The sequence below is a fragment of the Myodes glareolus genome, chromosome 13 (assembly GCF_982192425.1).
Source record: "Myodes glareolus chromosome 13, mMyoGla1.1, whole genome shotgun sequence".
In the NCBI taxonomy this organism is placed as follows: Eukaryota; Metazoa; Chordata; class Mammalia; order Rodentia; family Cricetidae; genus Myodes; species Myodes glareolus.
The window spans coordinates 63,088,304-63,113,004 of NC_142038.1; the positions used below are offsets into that span (position 1 = coordinate 63,088,304).

The 24,701-nt window shown below is 46.1% G+C and overlaps 1 protein-coding gene and 1 long non-coding RNA gene across 3 annotated transcripts in view; one reads left to right on the top strand and one right to left on the bottom strand.

Moving 5' to 3' along the window:
* Window positions 1–391: 391 nt before the first annotated feature.
* LOC125405849 (uncharacterized) lies at window positions 392–24,257 on the bottom strand. Its single transcript, XR_007233695.3, has 5 exons — window positions 23,932–24,257; window positions 18,284–18,660; window positions 15,987–16,061; window positions 6,478–6,576; window positions 392–4,974 (listed from the first exon to the last, which is right to left on the bottom strand). It is a non-coding gene; the product is annotated as an uncharacterized LOC125405849 (long non-coding RNA).
* Ino80c (INO80 complex subunit C) overlaps window positions 23,768–24,701 on the top strand; it is a 39,044-nt gene continuing 38,110 nt past the window's right edge. The window contains exon 1 of one of the 2 annotated variants that reach the window (XM_087896224.1): window positions 23,768–23,961. The gene's annotated coding sequence lies outside the window, so the exon portion shown is untranslated. The remainder of the gene's footprint in view (window positions 23,962–24,701) is intronic. The other variant, XM_087896222.1, reaches the window with a different exon arrangement.

A 24,701-nucleotide genomic window follows, 5' to 3' on the forward strand; every position in this document is an offset into this window, starting at 1 on the left:
TGTTTTAGTGCAGTGTAAGAAATAAATTATCTCTTTGTCTGTTGAAAATCTTCCTTAAAAAAAAAAATTACTACCAGTGATGCTGGCCTCCCACATGCCAGCTTTCAGTGAAGGAGTCTTTTCTACTGGTGATGCTGGCCTTCTACACGCCAATTCTCAGTAAAGGAATCTTTTCATCATTAGTTAAAACTTCTCATTATAAGCTGGGCTTGGCAGCACACACGTTTAATCCCAGTACTTGGGAGGAAGAGGCTGCTGGATCTTTCTGAGTTCTTGACCAGCCTCATCCACAAAGTGAGTTCTAGGACAACCAAGGCTATTTTGAGAAATTCTGTCTCGAAAAGCTAAAACCAACCAACCAACCAAACAAACAAACAAACAAAAAACCTCAACCAAACAAAACCCCTCAAATCAAAAAAAATCCAGCCCTTTATGTTAAAATCTAGAATGTCAAATGTCCCTATAACCTCTGCTAAGAAAATAAAATAAATATAATTTTCTTTCCCAAAGTCTTTGTGTGGCATAGTAAGAAATATAAATTTGATTTCTATTTCACGGGTGTAGGAAGATACAGCCTATAATGCCAAGAGATGAGCCAAGTTGAAGTCTGCTTGAGGCGCTGTCAGAGGTCCTGATCGTGCCTAGCCAATGAGAGGTGACTATGCAATGTCACCAGAGGGACACAGCCTGGATGCTCGGAGGAGGGTATGTAAGGCTCTTCCCATTGATGAATAAACCACTCTACTGTTGCCTTTTACCTGACTTCCCGTGTCTACGCCCTTGAAGCTGCCCCTTCTCACCCTCTCCCCTCAGGGATTGTTAGGACCCAGAAACATATGGGATATAAGACTTCTCAGGGTTTCGAAGTTTAAAACGTGGGGATTCCCATGTGGTAGGGATATCTTTGGTATTTGATCTCCATTTCAAGTTCTTGACACAAGAGCTAAGACACAGGGAGTCTGTGGCTATTGGTGTCCTCCTTTGTCAGGATCTCCGTCACCTAGGAGACTCCAGGAACACCTGTGAAGGCTTTGTATCCTCTGGAGACACCTGTGAGGGCCTGCCTGTGTCAGGATAACTGAGGTAGGAAGATCCACTCTAACCACTCCCTGGGGTTGGATCATGGCTATCGAAGTCTTTGCTAGGGATGTCCCATGTTCAGCGGCCTCCAGGTCCTGCTCCTATGACTGCCCTGTGAGTCAAAACAAGCCCTTTCTCCTTCAGGTTGCTTTTGTCGGGCAGGAAAAGCTGCAGGAAAAGAAACCAAGACAGAACCCGAATGGTGAGCGTGTGTTTTTATATGATAATAAGGTGACTGAGAGCTGACAGCCCCTAGACAGCAACAGGAAGGAGCTGGTTACTGGAGGAACCAATTTCAACCCCCACCCCCTACTTCCTTGGGAGAGGGCTGGAGATTGACTTTAATCACCAGTGACTAATTATTTAATCAATCATGCTTACATAATAGAACCTCCATAGGAACATTAAATAATAGAATCAGGAAACAGTTGGGATTAGTGAACAAGTTTTTGTGTAGAGAGGGTGGCGTACCCTTATCTCCATGGAAACAGGAGACCTCCCAGACCTTGCTCTGTATTCCGTCTGTATCCTTTATAATACATCTGAAAATGGAAATAAATATTTCCCTAAGTTTTGTAAGCTGTTATGGTGAATTATGATCATGAGTGGTTGTGAAAACCTTAGATTTATAACTGGTTGGTCAGAAGTACGGTTGACAACCTGGGACTGGCAATTCATTTCTGAATGTAGTCAGTGTGGTGGCTTGAATAACAGTGGCCCCCATAGGTCCACAAGGAGTGGCACTTTTAAGATGTGTGACCTTGTGGTAGTAGGTATGGCTTTGCTGCAGAAAGTGTGTCACTGGGGATGGGCTCTGAGGTTTAATAAGCTCAAGCCAAGCCTAGTGGCTCAGGGTCTCTTCCTGCTGCCTGCAGATGCAGATGTAGAACTCTCAGGAGACTCACCAGCACCGAGTCTGCCTGCATGCCACCCTGCTTCCTGCTATGATGTCAATGGACCAAACCTCTGAACTGTAAGCCAGCCCCAATTAAATGCTTTCCTTTATAAGAATTGCCATGGTCATGGTGTCTCTTCAGAGCAACAGAAACCCCAACTAGGACAGGCAGGATTGCGAGACTGAGTCCTTAGTCCATGGATCTGACATCAGCTCCAGGTGGGCAATGAAAGTCTTTGGCTGAACTGCAGAGCACTAAGTTATCTTGAAAAGTGGAAAAAGCGTTTTCTGTTGTGGAAAAAAAAAACCCACACCATTGCATAGGCTCTTCAAAATTGCCACATATATCCCTTAGGTTGTGAGTCTTCTATTTAGTCATTTACACATAGTAAACAAAATCTTGCTGGGCTTGGTAGAATGTGACTTTAATCTCAGACCCTGGGATCCAGAGGCAGGAAGATCTCTGTGAATTTGAGGCCAGCCTGGTCTATGCAGAGAGTTCCAGGACAGCCAGGGCTACATATAGAGAGAGCCTGTCTCAAACCAAACAAAGCAAACAAACAAAATTTCTGGTCCTTTTCAAGTAGTGGTGCAGGAGAATTATCTGTATTCTGTCAATCATGTATTTTATTAAAACGCTGATTGGCCAGGCAGGAAGTATAGGTGGGTCAACCAGATAGGAAGTAGAGGTGGGGTGATGAGAACAGGAATATTCTGGGAAGCAGGAAGCTCCCTCCGCCATTCCTGCCCTGATCACCGAAGAAGCAACATGTGAGCTGACAGCTGAAAAAGGTACCAAGCCATATGGCTAACATAGATCAGAATAATGGGTTAAGATAAGTCATAAGAACTAATAAGTAGCCTGACCTAATGGGCCAATCAGTTTATAATCTTATGGAGTCTTGTGTGTGATTTTCCTTGGGAGTTGCCAGTTGTGGGGTACTGGGTGGGACAGGTACCCCAACAAACTGGCCCCTCATGTTACAAAGTAGTACTCTTTTAAATCAGAGGTGTGACTATCTGTGTGTGAGGCTGAGATTAGAGTCCTCCAACATTATTTCATTAAGAAGGTAGCATAATGGACTGGAGAGATGGTTCAGTGGTTAAGAGCACCGGCTGCTCTTTCAGAGGACCTAGGTTTGGTTCCAACACCCACACAGTGGCTTACAACCATCTGCAACTCCAATATCAGAGGTTCTGACACCCTCTGTCAGCCTCTGATGGAACTCTCGTATGTGCAGAACAGACATTTATGCAGGCAAAACACTTATACACTTAAATGAAAACAAATAATTTTTTTAAAAAATAATGTTTTTCTGCAACACCTGTATCTATTTTAGATTCAAATCCAGCTAGACTTCACTTTCTTCCTTCACTTTCTCCTCTGCCACTTTTTTTGATGTGTGCGTGTGTGTACGTGTGTGTGCGTGCACGTGCACATGTGTGTAAATGTGTGTGGTGTATCCATGGTAGGAACTAAACTCAAGGCATCATGCGTGCTACTTGTCACTGTTTTGGCTGAGGTTTTATTTCTATCCACTTCCTCAGAATCAGAGATTGCCTAGTTTTCCTTCCTTCTGGGAAGTAAATTGTTACTTCTAACAGATCGAGGAATTTTACTTCCTCTCAGTTGGCAGCAGAATAATATAAAATTGCTCTTTTAACCAAGAAAATGCAAATTCAGAACTATGACTCTCCCCGTTTAAGAAGGGAATTAGAGCAGGGCAGTGGTGGAGTACACCTTTAATTCCAGCACTCTGAAGGCAGATCTCTGAGTTCAAGGCCAGCCTGGTCTACAGAGCAAGTTCTAGGACAGCCGGGGCTAGGGTTAGAGAAACTCTGTCTCGAGAAACCTAAAAGAAGAGGAGAAGGAAGAGGAGGAGGAAGAAGAGAATTGGCCTTTAATGAAGGGATGTGTGAATGCAGCCTCATGAGAGTTTGTTTAATCAGGAGCAAGGCAGTGCATCCCTCTGCTCTGAATATCTCCTGTGCTCCTCAGTTCCATGGTTGGCTTTAGACGACTGAGCTCAAAGGTCCATGCAGAGAGCATTCTGCTCTACTCTGGTTCGCTCCTTGATTTCATTCACCTTTTGCCTCTAGAGATCTGAACCCTGCCAGCTGTCACCTCTCACAAAATGAAGCACTTATTACTACATGTATTCTGCTAGTCCTATGACAGATTATAGATAATGTCACACAGTTACAATATGACAGAGTAGATGGTTGTTGCTTTAACTTGGCTCTGAGTGTCTAGTGGTAGATCCTCTAATGTGTGCAGTAGCTGGAGAGGATGTGAGCCATATACAGGCAGATGCCAATGCACAAGTCGCAAGGGGACAGAAAACTGGCCACTGTTGTCCTTGAGACCTCTGCTCTGTTTTGTCACAGACTTACTTTCACCAAGTCTCCCTTGCTACTTTACATTACATAGGTTTCTGCCAACCTTAGCCCAAGACTCCCTGAGCAGCACACGTCCTCTACCCCACCGTTGACATCCTCATGGCACGTAACTGAATGCCTGGGAAGACGGGAGATCGGGACCCTCTAAAATACAGGCCTGGGCGCAAATAGGAGGTAAGAGCTAAGAGTGAGTCTCAACAGGCAGATCAGAGTTGAAGTGGTGTCTGGATTCTTCAGACTGTGCCAAGTCTGGCAGGGAATCCAGGGTGTCTGAATCTATGGAAAGCAGTGAGCAGAGTTTCCAGCCTTACGCACACCCCTTCTTGTGCTCTCAAAGTCCCTGGTTTGTTCCCACGTCAGGAGGAAGTTCTTTATAAAGTTGGCGTTTTTCCCTCCTTTGGAGACTTGCTTTCTTCTCTTGTCTTGTCACTTTTTTTGCTGCTGTGATAAAACACCACAGCCAAGGCAATTTATAGAAGGAAGGGTCGATTTGGGGATTGAAGTTCCAGGGAGTGAGAGTCCATCGTCATCATGGTGGGGAGCATGGCAGCTACTGCAGGCATGGGTCTAAACCAGCAGATGAGAGCCCAGGTCCTGATCTGGAAACATGGAGTCGAGAGAACACTGGGAATAAAGAAGTCTTGAAATCTCAAAGTTCAATCCCAGTGACTCACCTCCATCAGCAAGGCCACACCTTCCAACCGCTCCCAAACAGTCCTACCAACTGGAACCAAGTATTCAAACACTTGAGCCTGTGGGGGCCATTCTCATTCAAACCACACCATGTTTCCATGACAAAAATGACCTGAGAACTCTGAGTTCTCAGGTACGGGTTCATTGTATTAAGTAATGATTTAATGAGGTGGGATTGTACTGCTGTTATACCCTGTTGAATAGGAGGAAATCCTAAATTATAAGGGCCATGAATGTAGCTCAGTACTAGAGCATTTGCCTAGGATGTGCCAGGCTCTGGGTTTGATCCCCAACCCTCACAACCCTTATTTATCCCTCAGTACACATACACACACACTCTCTCTCTCTCTCTCTCTCTCACACACACACACACACACACATACGCATGCACACACACATACTCTCTCATACACATACACACACTCTCTCTCTCACACACACACACATACACACATACATATTCAACATAATCATTTCTTTTTTTCCTTCCCCCCCCCGACAAGATCTCATGTGACCCAGGCCAACCTCAGACTTACTATATAGCAGCAGTAGATCTTGTACTCAAGACGCTCCTGCTTCGACATCTCAAGAGCTGCTGTCACAACCATGTGCTAATATACCTCTGCTAGATGTGGTGCCCATGTTTGTAATCCCAATATTTGGCAAGCCTCAGTAGGAGGCATACCAGTTCTAGTCTAGCCTAGGCTGCATGGGAAGACCCTGTCTCAACATGAGCAAAAACTAACCCATGACGCGAATTGATGGCACAGCTGGATCCTGCAGCTGGTGATTGGTTGGGATAGGAGCCTGGAATGGGCTCCAGAGTGGCTGGAGAGAAAGGTGAATTCTGCCGTGGGCTCCATATTGTTCTGAGTCTCTCGCAATCTTTACCTCATTATTGGGAACTCTTCAAAGTCATAAATGGAGGATGAATCCCATACACTTATCTCCTCCTCTGGAGCCCTGCTAAATTATGGAGGAAAATACCTGAATGACAGGCTTCTACCAGAAACACAGTGAATATGAGGTTGTAATGGATGAGAAATTTGAACATTGGGCAAAAAGATGTCGAAATGGCAAATAATTTAAGAGACTGTGGCCTGCTCTGTCAAGAGCAAGAAGACAGTTTCCCTAGATTCTCATCGGACTCCACCCCAGTGGCCTCAAATCCCCCAGGCAAGGAGGCTATGGTACTGTATCCAGGACAGGGGACCGCCAGGCCAACTCCTTGCTTATACAGTGCTATTCTGTGCTCCACCGTGACCCCGTCCAACGTGACATGGCGGAGGGCATTCCTGTGTGAAACTGTGTTGGAAAGGCCTGCTCTGTGTGCCTGTGACTAGTGGGCCTGTTGGATTGGCTGTTTTCCTCATTATTGTGACTCAAATACCTGACAAGAAGTGACTTACAGAAGAGAGACCATCTCGTCTCAGGGCTGGAGGTGATCCGGTCCACACAGAAGAGAAGGCGTGCGGATGAAGCAGCGCCTAAGCAGCGTCTCTCCCCATCTGAGGAGAACAGGAAGCAGAGGGAGGGGATCCTGTTTTCTCCTTTTTTATTCAACCTGGGTCCTCAGTCTACACGGTAGGGTCCCCCATATTCAGGGTGAATCTTCTCTCCTCAGTTAAACCTCAGAAAAGTCCTCGGAAACACACAGAGGTGTGTTTCCTAAGAGATACTAAATCTGGCCAGCTTGACAGTGAACACTGTCCACCGTCCTCAGGTCCTGATGTCGACACACTGGAATTCTGAACGTTTTTGAGGAAGGCGTGCTACATTTTCAGCCTGTGCTGGGTTTTGTCAATTATGTAGTCGGCTGGGTGAGGTGGTGCATTTGTGAAATGCTAGCAGCCGGGAGGCAGAGGCAGGGAGGAGCTCTTCCGTTACTTAGTTGACTCAGAAATGGAAATGCAGGTGTGGTAGCCACAGGAGGTGATATGTGGCAACAGGGCAACAGGGCAGATTAAATGGATGTCAACAGCTGAACTATAAGTCCACCTTCCCAGGTGCCTCGCCACTGTCATTCCCCAGCACATCCCATACTGAATATCTCTCCATTGCAGGTTTGGTGTCATAACCCTAGCAACCCGGAGACTGCAGCAGGAGGATTGCCTTGAGAGTTCCTGGGCCACATGTAAGTGTTAAATCTAGGACAAAAGGCTGAGAGGTGTAATTAATATAGTAAAGTGGACCTGGCTGCCAGGTTCTTCCAGCATCTCTCAGCCCCTACCTGTTACAGGATGTGGCTGGCATACCCTGACCTCTACCCTGAATTTTCCAGCCCAGGGGGCTGGGCTGCCCGTCCCCCAGAGGCTCTTCCCTATATAATCCAGACCTGTGGTTACCTGCCCTTTTGTACCCTTGACCTCCTGGCTACTGCACCCGGTCATTGTCCCCCCCCCCCCCAACCCGCCCTGTCTTCCTTCCCCTCCCCCTCTCTCCACACGGCCCATCCCAGTCTGGTAATGTCCACTCTGAACTCTCCCAGATGTCCCTGCTAGGAACATCTAGGCTAGGCTCTCCCTGTTATCTAGAATGAACTTTCTCCTCCACCACACCTTAGGAGCTGCCACGTCCTCTCCTTCCTTCCTTCCTTCCTTCCTTCCTTCCTTCCTTCCTTCCTTCCTTCCTTCCTTTCTTGTTAGTTTTCATTCACAGTGTTAGATCCTTTCTTAAAAATCAAAACAAGCTAGGTGTGGTGGCTCCCACCTGTAATCTCAGTACTTGGGAGGTGAGAGAGGGAGCCCTGGATTTCAAGGCAGGCCTCGCTGCCCAGCTAAATTAAGACCCTGGCTCAAAAATCTACTTTACAAAATGAACCCAGTGGAAAACAAAAAAAGCCTAAAATAGAACCAAGACAAAAGGCACCCCAATTTTTATTATTAACTTTTTCCAGCTTCATTTACCTATCTGAGTGGAAGAAATTCCCAGCAATCATGTACTTTCCTATGCTCTTTCATTATTGCGATAAACCCTGAGCTGCCCATTTCTTGGCCTTCCTTTCGTACACCCCCTCTTTCGTGTTTATTCAGAGTCTCTCCTAGAGAGCCTGAAGGGCCCAGTCTAAAGGCTTCTTGTTGCTTAAATCCAAACAAATCAAAAGGCACCCGTTGACCTTAAATTCACAGTCTTTTGAGTAGATGAATTTGCACAATGACAAGGGACAGTTGAGGAGAGAGGAACCCCTCTGGGAGAGGAGGCGGCTCCCGTCCTTCCACAGAGCAGGTCAGAGGACACCAGGAAGAAAACCCCTTCCAGAATAAGAACAGGTGACTGGGACAGCCAGGTCTCAGCTGGGACAGTGACAACGTCTGCTGTCCAGCAGACAGTTCCTTCAGGCACGGTCCAGGAACAAAACATCTTTCGTCACTTACGTAGCTAGAACGAAACATTTAACTGGAGCCTGTTGTGCATTTAAGAGTAGACTTTTAGTTGAACAGGGTGGCTCCCACCTGGAATCCCAGCACTTGAGAAACCAAGACTGCAAAGCTGCGAGTTCAAGGTTGCCTGGGTTACACAGTGAATTCAAGGCCAAACTGAGCTCCACAGTAAGACCTTGTTTCAAAAGATAAAATCTTAGAATTAGTGAAAAAATAAAAACTTTGATCTGGGTATGGTGGTGCAGGGCTTTAATCCCAGTACGTGAAAATACAAGCTGGTTACCTCAGCACTTGAGGCCCTGGAAGGAGAACGGGGTGGGGGAGGGGCTCAAGCTGAAGAGTGTGGGAGTGGCGTATACGTTCCTTTAGGTTCTCACTGTTTCTTTAAATTTTTCTTCAGTGAACATGTTCTGCTTCCATAATTAGGGAAAATATCCTTTAAAAATGAAAATGTTTTTATAAGATTTGTGAGCCAGAAATTTAAAGGGGGAAGAAAAAAATTAGCTTAAATAGCGCTCTTCCCAAATGCTTTAATATTTCTTTAATTGCCTAATTCGGGTGCTTGAAACAGGATTTTAAAATAGGCCACGTATTCAATAATTTTGAACTGGTTAATTTTCTCTTATTCTTTTACATTATATTCAAAAAACGAGGGGAGGGAGGCTACGGATGATGGACCGACACTGAGTCGCTAAAGTATTGGAACTGCAAAGGGTTCCTGGGTGTTTTCTCAGCTGTATTCTGGTCTCGGGTTATTCGTGTGTCATGCTGTTCTGAGGCGGCTTTCCTGACTTCTAACACCTGCCTCCCTTTCTTTATCTCTCAGTAGTGGCTCCTGAGTACTCGTTAGTTTAAGCAGTAGCCATGGTTGGGGAAAGAATGGATCCCGGGGATGCCAAGCTGATGTCGGGCATCACGGGATCCTGCCCAGGGCAAGGCACCTCATTTTATTGTCTTGTGTCTAACAAAACCACATAGCTGCCAATCAGATCCTATCAAAGGACCAGTCAGAGCTGCCAATCAGATCCTACCAAAGGACAAGTCACAGCAGCCAATCAGATCCTACCAAAGGGCCAGTCAGAGCTGCCAATCAGATCCTACCAAAGGACCAGTTATAGCAGCCAATCAGATCCTACCAAAGGGCCAGTCAAGCTCTGGGAGACACAGGGCCCAGCTCTCTCAGCAACAGTGCTCATAACCATTCCCCACTGCCAAGTTCAGGCCTACAGACTGAGGCAGGAGGATCGCCCATCCTGACACTGCTGCAAGGAGCAGCCGTCGCGGAGAAAGGAGAGAGCTAAGGCAGTCGTTTAGATGCTGTCCTGCTGTCGCTGCCTTCGGATGCCATTCGTTCCTCTGACAGCTGCCGAGACCTGTTTCCCAGCCAGTGCATTAAGTGCTGGGGATTGAGTAGCTTTGCAGGCAGAACTCCGTGTCTCCAAATTCACGTGTTAAATTCCTCGTTCCCAGTACCTCTAATTGTGAGTGTGTCTGGAGACAGTAAGTTAAAAGGCCATCTGGGTGGATCCTAATTCCCAGTGGTTAAAAAGCAAGTGCTTTTCTCTGCTGAGCCACCCCGCCAGCCCCAGCTCACACCTTTCAGTGGGCAGTATTTTCATTTCCCTTCAGTTTGGAACGGTTTCAAGTTTCTCTTGAGAGTTTCTTTTTGATACCATTGTTTCAAAGCAAGGCCTCATGCCGGCCAAATGGGCATTCTTTGATACAATTGTTTAGCACTGCTTTATTTAATTTATTGCTATTTTGAGGATTTTCCACTTAGACTTCCATTGTTCATTTGCAGTTCAATTTCAATGAAAGTGAAGATAAATCTTTTAGGATTTAAATTCTTTTTTTTTAAATGCTTGTTTGATGCTTCTGACAATACCTTGGTATGTACTGGGTATAATGTTTAAGTGTCAAATCCACTTGTTGCATGGTGGTGTTTGTTAGATTGGGACTGAGGGAGGGAACATGGAAACAAGAGAGCAGACAGGCCTCTCCAGGTAGATAGCCCTTCGGTCAGAATAACTAAGGGGCTGCAGTCTCTCCACGGAAGGGCAGACTCTGGCTATGTGGTGTGGGGTGCTTGGGTACCATCCCCTCCTCAACCCTGCCTCCAGTGGAAGATGCCACTTAAGGTGTGGCGATCCTCTGACTAGAAGCTCCTGAAACCCAACAGCCCACAGGTGTTACAATGACTTCAGCTTTCCTGTCCAGCGCCTTGCCTTTCACCTGAGGCTTTTAAACCATTAACCTTTTGGTATTCAGTTCCAAATTTTTGCCTAATTTTTCATTGATTTGTTTTATCAATACATAGGGTACGAGTGCTAAAATCTCCAAATATATTTCTGGATTTCTTCACTCTTTCAGGTGTATCCATTTTTGTTTTATATATTTTAAAGCTGTTGCTTTGTGTGTGTGTGTGTGTATGTGTGTACACGGATATGTATGTGTATTTATATATGAGATGCATATCTCTTTCTATCTGTCTGTCTGTGTGTTATATCTAATAATTTTCCTTACTCCAAAGTCCACTTTGCTTGCCTGCTGGTTGCTACCGCCTCTTTCTTTCTCTTGCCCATTCCTCCTTTTTTCCCTCTTCCTTTGACAGTATCTTGTTATATAGTACCCATGGACATGTACACACATGCGCGCGCACATAGATACAGCACCCTAAAACTCTCAGCTCTGGAGTGCTGGGATTGCAGGTCCCAGCTTTTCATTTAACGCTAATTCTTCAGAGCCAGTGTTGATGAGTGGTTGCATAGCACACCTTTCCTGCCCTCTCACTCTGTGTAATTACATGTGCAGTGAGATCTGAGAATCTTGTAGACAACACATGGTCATATCTTGCTTTTAAAAAAACCCATTCTCCATATTGTTGTCTTTTTGTTATGTGTTAGTACCATTTCTGTTTCACGTATGCAAGAATTCCTTTATTTCCTTTCTATGATCTGCTCTGGTTGTTGAATCTGTACATCATTGTCTTTTGGTAAATTCCAGAAGTTTCCAGCTATTATATTTCAAATGCTTTGGAACCACATTCTTTTTTCTCCTCCAGTTTTCTGAGGATTCAAATTTGAGATTTCCCTCATTGTCTCGTAGTTCCTGGTGGCTCTGTTCACTCTTTAAACTCATTTTCCTTAATTGCTCATATTGCAGAATTTCTCTTCAACTCCCTGTCTCCTTTCATTTTTATTCTACTATTGAGATCTTCCACTGATTTTTATTTTTGTTATTTTATACTGAAGTTCTAAAGTTTTCATTTGATTCACATACACACACACACACACACACACTCACACACACGAACTCATGTCCACACACATGCTCATGCACAATGAATGCACACATGCATGAGCTCACACACACACACACACATACACACAATTCTCTCTCTGCATAGACTGTCTCTTTCCAACGCACACACACACACACACACTCACACACACGAACTCATGTTCACACACATGCTCATGCACAATGAATGTACACATGCATGAGCACACACACACACACATACACACACATTCTCTCTCTGCGTAGACTGTCTCTTTCCAGCCATCCCCAAACCTAATAAGATAAATACTGCTTATTTATCAAGATCATGGTTGCTTGTTTATCAAAGCTTCATTGCAACAGCATCTTTGGAAATTTTCATCTTGTAATTCAAGCTGACCTGGCATCTTAGAGTTGAAGACTTAGGTCTCACTGGAAGGTGGTGGCGCATGCCCTTAATCCCAGCACTCAGGAGGCAGAGGCAGGTGGATCTCTGTGAGTTCGAGGCTAGCCTGGTCTATAAGAGCTAGTTCCAAGACAGACTCCAAAGCCACAGAGAAACCCTGTCTTGAAATAATAGTAATAATAATAATAATGACTTAGGTCTTTCTTTTTTTTCTGATACAGGATCTCTCTATGTAATCCTGGCTATAGATCAAGTTGGCCTTGAACTCATAGAGATTTGTCTGCTTAATTTTTTAAAAAATTCTGCATACCAGCCAGCTCCCAAATTAAAACACGGAATCTTATTCTTACCTATGAATGCATGACCTTAACTTGTTTTGTTTCTTGCCAGATTTTCTTTAGCTACTCTGTCTATCTTTAGCCTCTGGGCTTTTACCTTCTCTATTCTATATCTCTTTTTATCTTTCTTACTCCCTGACTGGTTGTTAGCTGGCTAGCTGGTCCCTGGAGTCCTCCTCTCCTCTTGCTCTTCCCTTTTCTCCTCTTCTATTATTTCTCTCTGTATGCCAGCCCTGCCTAGCCTCTCTCTCCTGCCTAGCTATTGACCATTCAGCACTTTATTAGACCAATGAGGTGTTTTAAACAGGCAAAGTAACATAGCTTTACAGAGTTAAACGAATGCAACATAAAAGAATGTAACCCATCTTTAACTAATATTCCATACCACCTGCCTTTGCCTCTCAAGTGCTGGAATTAAAGGCGTGTACCACCATGCACTGCACCTTTTCATTCTGAAGATGTACTTATTTGTTTTGGGTGTATGATTTCTTTTTGTCTACATGTATGCACATGAGCCAGGTATGTGTAGTGCTTGAGAAGGATCCCCTGGAAGTGAAGTTGTAAGCAACCCTAACCTTAACCCTAAGTGGTTGTAAGCTGCCATGTGGGTGCTGAGAACTGAACCTGGGTCTCTGCACTCTTAGCTGCTGAGTCATCGTCTCTCCAGCCCTCCCGTGGTCTTCGGACTGGAAAGCCTGGACTTCCTTTTCCCTACTCTGGCACATCTGCCTGCATCTGGCCTCTGGAGCCAAGTGGGAAGACAGACTCAGAGAAAAGCAGCTTCAGGTTTTCATGATGCTCTGGTCAGGGAGAAGGTCCCCTACCTTCAGAGCTTCAGGTCTATCTGATTGTTGCCATCACCATTGCTGTCACCTCCATGGGACACAAGGTTAGGGCAGTCATGGTGGAAACAACTAAAAGGAGGATCCTCCATGCCCTCTGACCTTGTTTGTCTTATTACCAGACCAGATAGAAAACCTTTTCTTGCAGCAGATTCTGCTCATCCCCAGTAAACTGTTGTGTGACGTAGGCTACCTCTGTGTACAGGTGAGGGGGGACATGGTAGACTGTTGTGTGACGTAGGCTACCTCTGTGTACAGGTGAGGGGGGACATGGTAGACTGTTGTGTGACGTAGGCTACCTCTGAATACAGGTGAGGAGGAACACGGTAGATTGTTGTGTGATGTAGGCTATCTCTGTGTACAGGTGAGGGGGGACACAGTAGACTGTTGTATGACATATTGTGCGGGAGAATTGTCTGTATTCTGTCAATCATATTTTAAATAAATGCTGATTGGCCAGGCAGGAAGTATAGGTGGGAAAACCAGACAGGAAGTAGAGGTGGAGCAAAGAGAATGGGAGTATTCTGGGAAGCTGGAAGCTCCCTCCGCCATTCCTGCCCAGATCACCGAAGAAGCAACATGTGAGCTGACAGTTGAAAAAGGTACCAAGCCATATGGTTAACCTAGATAAGAATAATGGGTTAATATAAGTTGTAAGAGTTAACAAGAAGCCTGAGCTAATGAGCCAATCAGTTTGTAATCTTATGGAGTCCTATGTGTGATTTTCTTTGGGACTTGCTGGTTGTGGGGTACCGGGCGGGACAGATACACCAACAAACCGGCCCTACATGTTACAGACATAGACTACCTCTGTATACAGGTGAGGGGGGACACGGTAGACTGTTCTGTGACATAGGCTACCTCTGTATACAGGTGAGGGGATATGGGGGGAGGAGGCACAATGACTCAGGACTAGTCTCTCTTGATTCTCTTGCTTCCTTTCCCCTAGCCTTCCTGCTTTTGTTCCCCCAGCCAAACCCTCAGACATCATTTCCACATAACCTGTTCACGGTCCATAATTGCAGTCAGTAACAGCCATTTGAAGTCAGAATGGGAAATGACTTTTTGATATACCGTCATTTCTTTACGGTAGCTGAGTCTTCTTAGAGCTTTCTTTTCTGAAACTTGTCCATTTTGGAAAACCTTCTCCCTAAAAGAGTCTAATTTCCACAGGGCAGTGGTGGCACATGCCCTTAATCCCGGCATTCAGGAGTCATTGGCAGGCAGATCTCAGCGAGTTCGAAGCCAGCCTGGTCTACAAATGAGTTCCAGGACAGCCAGGGCTATACAGAGAAACCCTGTCTCTGTGAAAACAAACAAACCAAAACAAAACAAAGCAAAAGAAAACAAGAGTCTAATTTCCCAGATGTAGTGATGCACACCTGTAATTCCAACACCTGGGAGGCAGAAGCGGGGTCGGAGGCGGGTAAAGCTCTAGTTTGAGACTAGATTCAGGGTACAATAGAGAGAGGCTTCCAGAATTCCTGAGGTTCAACATGAAAGCAAGTCAGAACTACTAGGCTATGTCTTGGGCTTTAGGACTTCCTGTGTATACATTCTAAGCTTACATTTGGAGATAGGAAACTATGAAGGAAGCAACAAGGGAGATCCAGGGCTGATCTAAAAAGTGCTCCAGGCAGGGATTCTGGAGAAGCTGTAAGGTAGTACTATGAGATGACCTTGGGTCTCACTTGTTTTGAAGGGATGGACCTATACTGTATTTGAGACTGAAGTCACAAAAATGGTGTGTGTGTGTGTGTGTGTAGGTGTGTGTGCACATGTAGGTGTGTCTGTGTAGTTGTGTGTGTATATAGGTGTGTGTGTGTAGGTGGGTGTGTGCGCGCACGTGTGTGTGGGTGTGTGTATGTTTCCAAATGCAGTAGACACTTCCACATGCAGGCTCTTGAGTCCAGCCACATTGACCTCTGAGTTTGCGAGTCTTTGGACCATGTGCTTGTCCACTCTCAGGCTAGACTTCAGCTGGCTGTTGTGAACAGAGTAGCTTTTTCCTGCCTTTGAATAAACTCTATTGAAGCAGGGCAGGGGTGGCGCACACCTTTAATCCTAGCTCTTGGGAGACAGACGCAGGCAGATCTCTGTGAGTTCAAGGCTAGCCTGGTCTACAAAGTGAGTTCCAGAACAACCAGGGCTTTTTTAACACAGAGAATCCCTGTCTCAGAAAAAAAAAAAAGAAGAAGAAAAAAGAAAACTCTATTGAGTGCTGGAGAGATGGCTCTGGGGTTAAGAGCCCTGGCTGCTGTCCCAGAGAACCTGAGTTGGTTTCCAGCACCTACATGTGCCTTACAACTACCTGTAACTGCAGCTCCAAGGGATCTGAGGCTCTCTTCTGGCCTCCTTGAGCACTATATGCAGATGGCATCTACACAGCACACATACACATGCAAATAAATCTTATAAACAACAACAACAAAAAATCTCTATCAAGTCATTCTTCTTCCCACTCTGAGACAAAATTTCTGACAGTTTTGTAGTCTTTTCTAGTAATGTTTAAACTGGTAAAAGGTCCAGTCTAGCCTAATATCAAAACAAGCATGCTTTGTAGCTCCATCCCCAGCTAAAGCCATGGTAGGTTAGGGTACTGTTACTTTTCTTTAACTGTGACAAAATACCTAACAAAAGTGGCTTAAGGAATGAAGGCTTATTTTGACTCACAGTTGGGTGCAGTCCATCCAGGCAGGAGGTCATAGCAGCAGGAACTGGTGCATCTGGTCACATGGTGTCTACACTCTGGAATCAAAGAGGGCTAGATGCTCACACTCTGCTGGGCTTCTCCTTTTATTCATTCAGCCTGGGATCCCAGCCTATGGGACGGCGCCACTCACAGTTAGGGTGAATCGTCCTTCTCACCCAGAAAGTTGATCTCACCCAGAAAGTCCCAGAGGGTTTTCAGCATGTAGCCCTAGATCTGTCAAACTATCACATCTGGAATTGTGGCATGCGAGGGGCCATGTGAATGGCCAGTCCTTTCTTAGCCTCCCTAACTAGACAAACCATCATTGCCTTGACCCCTCCAGCTCCCCCAGGACTGATTCCAGAGAGACGGGGATATTGTGGAGTGGAATCCCCACTCCTGTACTGCTGTCTTCTAGCTCTGCACCCCCAATGCCCAGTCTCCCTCCCATGGAGCACTTTCCTTTATCCCCAGGATCTCCTCCATCACACTTGGCCCTCTCTGTCCTCCAGCTGGCTACTCAGCTCTCTCGCTTTGTAGTCTGCTCTGAAAGTTCACTGCTGGGGCCATCTCTCGGCACTCTGGGCAGAGCCTGGTGCACGACTTAGTGGTCCACGACTGGGGTCTTCACAGGCATGCCTGGGCTGTGTCGTCCTGACATTTTCACTGGGGCGATTTCTCATGTGCTGGTGCCTGCCTTGGAGGGAGCATGCCCTGTGTCAGTCATTCCTTCCTCACGGCTCAGCTGTTCTCGGTACCCCTTACCCTATCACTAAGCAAGCCAGAGGGAACTCATGGAGAAAATCTATATTTGAGATTAACTCAATTGATGACCCTTTAAAAAAATACTTTAAAGCCGGGTGTAGTGGTGTATACCTTTAGTCCCAGTACTCGGGAGGCAGAGGCAGGTGGATCTCTGTGAGTTCAAGGCCAACCTGGTCTACATAATGAGTTCTAGGACAACCAAAGCTGTATAGAGCTACATAGTTAGACTCTGTTTCAAAAATTTTATATACATCTCTGTCTGTCTGTCTGTCTGTCTGTCTATGTATGCCAGGTACTGTGGTATGTTTCTGTAATCCTACCTCCTAGCTACATGGGAGGCTGAGGCAGAAGAATCTCTAAACCCAGGGATTTGAGGCCAGCCTGCTAAATAATAAGAGGTCTTAAACAAACAAACAAAAACAAAAAAAGACAAAACACTTAAAAATACTTGAAATCTGGCTCTGAAATTCTGCTCAAGCTGGCAGGGCAAGCAGGGAAGGACAGGTCACCCCGGAAACAACAAGGGAGAAGTGGCCTGCTAAAACCCTTAGCCTCATCAGACTCCTGGAGCCAAACAGGAACCCTGATCTGAATTGGGTGTCAGTCACTCTAGGGTTGGAATGAGCCAGAGTGTCGGGGTAGGGGGCGGGGAGAACACAGAAAAATGTCGGGCCAGGGAGAAGAGAAAGACAATTGGCTGAAGAAGGGGGCACCTGGTTGGGACATGTGGTAACTATGAGTGAATACAGTGAGCCGTGTGCACAAAACCAGAGCGAAACCCGGTATCTTGTGTACTAACTAAAAATAATTAATTTAAGAGGAAACAGTACTAGAGAATATGAAAAACCCCTGGCTGACAGCCAGCCCCAAGCAGGCACACTGAGGGCAGAGAGCATGAAGCCCACCCCTCGCCATACTGGAGAGGAAAATCCCACGATTTTGGTGGACAAAAGACCTCCACACAGGGCTCTTTGACAACCTCCAGAAAATGAAAGAAGAAAGAAAAGCAAGGAGAAGCCTGGGCCAGTGGGAAAGGAAAGAAGTTCTAGGTTTTCTTGTTAGATTTTTTTTTTTTGAGGTTCTATAATTAGATGTTGGAAAGGCAAGCACAGGAATAACCAGCAAGGTTGCTCCCCCCTTGGGTATTTATTCAATCCCCCTGCCAGCTGTGGGGCTGTGGCTTGCCAGGCATGCTGCCAGGTGGTGAAATGTGAACTCAGTGCATTCGCATATTCTCCCGAGTCACTTAGAAGCCAGTGTCAGCAAAGTGCTGGCTGACGGGTCCACAGCTTCTCCTTCAGAAGCCCCCTGGAGGGAGCAGGTCAGGCAGCTCTTGTTGGAGATAGGAAAGATACAGCAGACAGGTAGGTGGATTTCTTTGGATTCGAGGCCAGCCTGGTCTACAGAGTGAATTTCAAGACAGGTTCCAAAGCTACAGAGAAACTGCTTTGAAAAACCAAAACACACAAACAAACAAAACGAAAAACAACAACAAAAAACCCTTGGTCCAAACCTGTCACTCTCCAGTTGTGTGTGTGACTTCTGACATGTTACTTAATTCCTTGGTGCTTCAGCTTCTTCATCTATGAAGGAGGAACACTGATATCTGTCGCATTACGTTGCTCAGAAGGATTGAGCATCTCAAGTCATTAGCATATGGTGAATACTCAATGCTCAATAATTGTTACTGTTAGCATCCTAGGAGCTGTGGTCAGGTCCCTCGCTGTCACTCAGGATGTTACTGAGCTTTGGAGGACATCATGGGTCACTGCCCTTTTGTTCTTTGACGACATAATTTGGAGTTTGATGCTGTCAGAGTATGTGGTACCAAGAATCTGGCTGCGTGGATAGCTTGGCCATCTCTGATAGATTTTGTTCCTAACAGAAAATCTGGTTAAGAAAACACAAACAGTAGAGAAATGGTGGTTAATGACTTTAATCCTAGCACTTGAGAGGCAAAAGCAGGCAGATCTCTGATTTCAAAGCCAGCCTGGTCTACAGAGTGCATTCCAGGACAGCCAGGGCCACACAGAAAAGCCTTGTCTTGAAAATACAAAAGAAGCCTGGTAGTGGTGGCGCACGCCTTTAATTCCAGCACTCAGGAGGCAGAGGCAGGTGGATCTCTGAGTTTGAGGCCAGCATGGTCTATAGAGTGAGTTCTAGGACAGCCAGGGCTACACAGAGAAACCCTGCCCTGAAAAACAAATAACAACAACAACAACAAAGAATGAACGGAAGAAAAGGAAGAAGAAGAAAAGGAAAGAAAGATAAAGAAAACACAAACTTACAGCCTTAGGAAAATCCTATAGACTCCCACAAGGAAGAGGGAAATGTGGAGCATGATCAGTTTCCTTCAGAAGAACGAACTGAGCCTGTGTCTCACTGCCAAGGAGCCCCATGGCTGTCCTCTTCCTATTGAACTTGAGCCGGATGCTCAGATATGCTGGTGCTTCTTGCTACACGTGCTTGCATCTGGGCCCCAGCGCACTGGGCGCATGGTTGGAGTTCAACAAACACTTGATGAATGTAAGAAATGATTATGCTCACTTCACAGGTTTCATCTTTCACCTCAAGAGCAGCCCTTTTCTGTCATTGTATCAGCTAACTGAGCATGCGTTGTCTAAGTTAATACCCAATTGAGCTATGTAAGATGAAGAAATTTATGATGATGATGATGATGATATGTGGGTGTGTGTCTGTCTGTCCACCTGTGTGTCCGTGGAGCTCCGAGGACACCTTTCAGGAGTAGGGTTCTCTCCTTCTACTGTGGATTCCACCCACCAAACCCAGGTCTTTAGGTTGTAAGGCAAGCACTTTTTGCCTGTAGAGCCTTCTCACCAGTTCAAGATAAGGAAATTTCATGACAAAAATTCCAGAGGGCAGGTGGGTTCACATGTACTGAGACATCACCCCATTGACTCCCCATCCGGGTTTGAAGCAAGACTCAACATCTCCCAAGCACTCCCAGGGTCCTTCCTCTCTGCCAGCTAGACCTGTCTCCCTTCAAACTCCCTTCTCACTCTTCCAGCTCTTATCATCAATGAAAACATTTAGTGGCTGGAGAGATGGCTTAGCAGAGAAAAGCACTTGCTGCACAAGGTGAGGATTTGACTTCAGAGCCCCAGCAGCCACATAAAATCTAGGCATGACATCACACATCTGTAACCCCGGGGCTGTGGGGATGGAGACAGGCAGATCCCAGGGCCTTGCTGGCCACCAGGCCAGCCAAATGGTGAGCTCCAGGTTCGGTGAGAGACCCTGTCTCAAAAATGAAGGTGGAGAAGCAATTGAGGAAGACACCTGACACCAACCTATGGCCTCCACATTTGTTTAACTCTGTGAAGCTTATTACACCTGATTGATCTAATAAGGAGCTGAATGGCCAATAGCTAGACAGGAGAGGGATGGGCAGGGCTGCCAACAGAGAATAAATAGAAGGAGAAAAAGAGAAGATCGAGGAGCGAGAAAAGGAGGAGAAAAAGACATCAAGGGCCAGGCATCCAGCTACACAGACAGCCACAGAGTAAGAAGCAAAGAAAGGTATAGAGAACAGAGAAAGATAAAAATCCAGAGACAAGAAGTAGACGGGAAGGGGAAGGAGGGGGGGGAGTGGGGGGAGTGGGAGGGTGTTGGGAGGGGGGGCGGAAATGGAAACTTTTATAATTTAATAAAATTTACAAAAAAAAAAAAAAAAGAAGTAGCCGGGATAATTTAAGAAAAGCCGGCTATTCAGGACAACCAAGGCTGTTATATGAGAAACCCTGTCTTGAAAAACCAAAACCAGACCAAACCAAAACAAAAACAAAGCCAAACTAAAAAAATAAACAAAACCTACCAAACAAACCAAACAAACAAAAAACAACAACAAAAAAGAAAAACTGGCTAGAAACAAGCCAAGCTAAGGCCAGACATTCATAAAAAAGAACAAGCTTCCATGTGATTTGTGATTCATTTGGGTGGTGGACCCCCAAAAGAGTAAAGAATACAGAAACAACCAACAACATTTGGCACCCACAGGCTCCTGTTTCCTTTACATGCACGCTGAAACCAGCCATACTAGTACTTAACCTCCGCGGTTGTGGTATTGAATTAACAAATGCGTGTAAAGTGCTCAGCAGAGTTCTTGGAATCTCACAGTAAGAAGAGAGAGGAGTCACAAAAGACAAGCTTATCTGTGTGGAGGCTCTACTGTTGCTGATTTGAAATGATTAATTGTTTTGAAAGAGTCCAGCATTATCATCCACACTAAAACCTACAGATGGTGTTAACTGGTCCTGGCCTTCAGTTGTAGAAGCTGCGGAGATATAGAGAAACAGACGGATTCTAGAATGGGCCAGAACGGACCCAGGAGTCCCCTCTCCCGGTGTGGTAGCACCTAAACACACACTGCTGTTAGCAAGCAGACTGAGGAAGAAACCTAGCATTTGGAAACCTGCAATTTTCTCTCTTTGCAATTAAGTTGTTTTAGTAAATTTAAAAGCAGAAATGTCAACCTTTCCTTTCCCTAACCCTTCTCTCATACCTCCTGTGTGGCTATCATCCCATGATTCCGTGGGGTGGGGAGGGGGGTGGATGGGAAAATGGAGGAAAGGTGAGGTAGAGCCGGAAAAGTGCTCGGTGGACAGAGGTGGTGGGGAGATGGTGGGAGGAGAAGCAGAAAGTTGCTCAAGGAGGTCTTAGAGGGGAAACATGTGGGTGGCCCTGACTTGCCAAGAATTCCGTTGCAATTTTCTACAGCCTGTCTTCCCTGGCATAAACCTTCAAGATGCAAAACGCAGCAAAGCTTAAGCATGAGAACAGTGTCAAAGTATCTGGTCTATGCTAGTACATATGTATGTGTGTGTGTGTGTGTGTGTGTGCACGCATGCATGTGTACGTGCATGTGTGCGTGTGCATGTGTGTGTGCGCGTGTTTGTGTGTGCGTGTGTGCCTATGTGTGTGTGTGTGTGCATGTGTGCGTGTGTGTGCCTGTGTGCCTGCATGGGTGTGCATGTGTGCGTGTGTTTGTGCATGTGTGTGCCTGTGTGCGTGCGTGTGTGTGCATGTGTGCGTGTGCGGTGTGTGTGTGTGTGTGTGTCTGTGATGTGTGTGTGGAGACTGGTGGACCTTTGGGTCTCAGTCATCAGCCCTCACCTTGTTTGAAGCAGGGCTCCTGCTGTTTACTGCTGCGGTCTCTAGGCTCCTCAGCTCGCAAGCTCCCAGCTTTCCTCTTCACCTCCGCTGTGGGAGCACATTATACGAGTTCTGGGAGTTCAAACTCAGATCTTTATGCTTGCATGACACGTGGTTTAGCCATTGAGCCATCTCCCTAGCCTTGAATGTATGCACTTAAATTTGTGTGTGTGTGTGTGTGTGTGTGTGTGTGTTACAGTTCAAATGTGGAGGCCAGAAAAATGCTTGTAAGAGTTGGTTCTCCCACCATGTAGGTTCTGGGAATTGCACTCACTAGACTTGGGGGAAAGTGCTTTTAGTGAGCCATCTTCTCAGTCCTGTGTCCCATGTGCACACACATACACATGCACTCACACATATACATACATACACACACATACACACACTAAGTGCTTTTACTAAGCCATCTTCTCAGTCCTCCACATACACACACAAAGTGCCTTTGGTGAGCCATCTTCTCATTCCTGTGTCCCGCGTGCACACACGTACACACACACACACACACACACACACACACACACAGGCATCTTTTCCGTTACAGCTTTGTTTTCCATGACTGTGATTCCACGTGTATTATGAATTAACTTGAGTTTAGGTTTTATGTAAAGCTGAATCCTGAGCGCCAAGTAACCAACACACAGCATTACTTTTAGAATACAGCTTGTTTGTAAACTGGGTCTGTGTCCATTTAAAATTAGCTTAATACTGGATGTCAAAGTTCCAAAGAGCTCCCTGGAAGGATGCTTGGAATATTTTCTTAGATGGAACCATTGTCCAGAACATCCTCCCCAGGTGATGACGATGTCCAGTAACAACTGGGGACAGAGTGGCTGTGTGCCGAGTGTTTGGTCAAATGTGAGACCCCAGACCTCTAACACCCCTATATCCAAAGAGTCTGGAATGTAATATTGAGGTGGAAGTGTCACCCCAGCCCTGGCCTGGGAACTGCCAAGCACTTGGACTCCAACCCCTAGCCTGCCAAGTGCTGACCCCTTCCCAGGGAGGGTCAGACCAGTCCCACAGGGTATTTAGGCTCAAACTGGAAAAAGGAACATGTGGTTTCAGGTTTTGCATGTGCTCTCCCTCTGTCTTCCCCCTGCCATGCTCTGGGCCACCCAAGAACACAGCATTCATTAAATGTGGGCATTTTTGATTCTGTCTATTCTGGTTTGATTGGAGTTCTTTGTGCTGGCGGAGAGGCTCAGTTAAGAAATATTCCTAACACTGAGTTCTTAGTTTTCGTTTTCACCTAAGCCCGTGAAATCATGTTTGACTCCATGCCATTCTATGACCTTGTTGGAACCCATTCTTGAGATCTATTGAGCAGTCAGAAATCCCCCCAGATAGATATTGCCTTACTGGTTTGAACCCCTGGGTCCTCTCTAAGTTGAAGACACCAGCTCTGCCCACAGGAAGGGTTCAGGGACCTTAGGGTAACTCTTCTCTACTGGTGCGATCTCTGCTTGCTAGCTACTGGTGTGCCTGGGTTAATGAGCTGTGAGAATAATTCCTCTATGCCTTTGCCTTCCTTCTTTCCTGGTCTCAAGTTAGCTGTCTTCATTTCCCTTAGGAACTGTCTTCCAAAAAGTCTGTGCCCTTAGCTCAGGTCTAGAGAGCTTTGGCTATCCACAAAGGGAGGGATTTCCTTGGCTAGTGTGAGTCTCTGGGGGCTAAAGAAAGTCAGCCTACTGAGCTGGCTGAGCTCACTGGGGTGCAAACAGGAAATGGCTTTATTTTCTCTTTCTATCTTCAGAGTCATTTAGTTGAATTTCCACTCTTGACTCTGTGACAGCTCAGGATAACCTTTACTCTCAGGCTTGGGAGCCTCAGCGGCATTTAGTGGAAAATGTCAGCTTCCTCCTTTTCTGTACTCCCCCACCCCCACCCTTGTTCTGCAGTGCATTCCAGAAGCAAGGAGAAGCCACCTCACCCTTGAGCCTCTCTGCTCCTTCAGGGAACTCTCCTCCTGAGTTTCAGTCCTCTTCTTACCTGAATGCGGAACTGAGGCGGAAGGACCAGGTGAGTCTTCCCTCGGTTGGTTCTGAGATGTTCTTGGGGATGCCAAGGGCTGCAGGAGGCTAGGGCAGGATGACTGTAATGAGTCCAAGGCCAGTCTGGACTATAGAGAGTTCAAGAATTGCTTGACTAGAGTAAGGCCTTGTCTCGAAAAACAAAACAAACAACAAACAAAATAAGGAAACAAGAGGAAGGAAGCGGGAGGGGAAACCCCCCCCCCCATCTCTGTGGTCCTGGAGCTAGAGAGAGCTATGTGGAGCTGCTTGGCAGCCTTTAGAGAGAGAGCAGACTCAGAGAGGAAAGTCTGGCAGCTGGAGACCATGTTCAGGTTTGGTTAGACAGGCAGATGTCTTCTTGAGTGAGGCATTGTAAACAATTTGAATTGTGAACTTTAGGCCACAAACTGCTTTGCCCCAGGGTTTCTTTCCTAAGGTATCCGTGACAGAGATTCCCAAGGAACCCAGGACCCAAACAGGTCATTTAAGTCAGAAGACAGAAGCTGGTTGCCCCAACACTGCCCACCTCCAGGCCCCAATCCTGGCAGCATTGTGAAACCTGGGCAGGGAGGAACACTGGTAAGGGCCCAAGCCCTTAACCAGCAAGCAGCACTCACTGCTGGGCACTCACATTTAATTTAGTTCATTTATCACATTATTTGGAGACAGGGTCTTATGTGTCCCAAGCTGGCTTGGAACTCACTATGTAGCCAAAGAGGACGTGAACTTCGGATCCTCCTGTGTGTT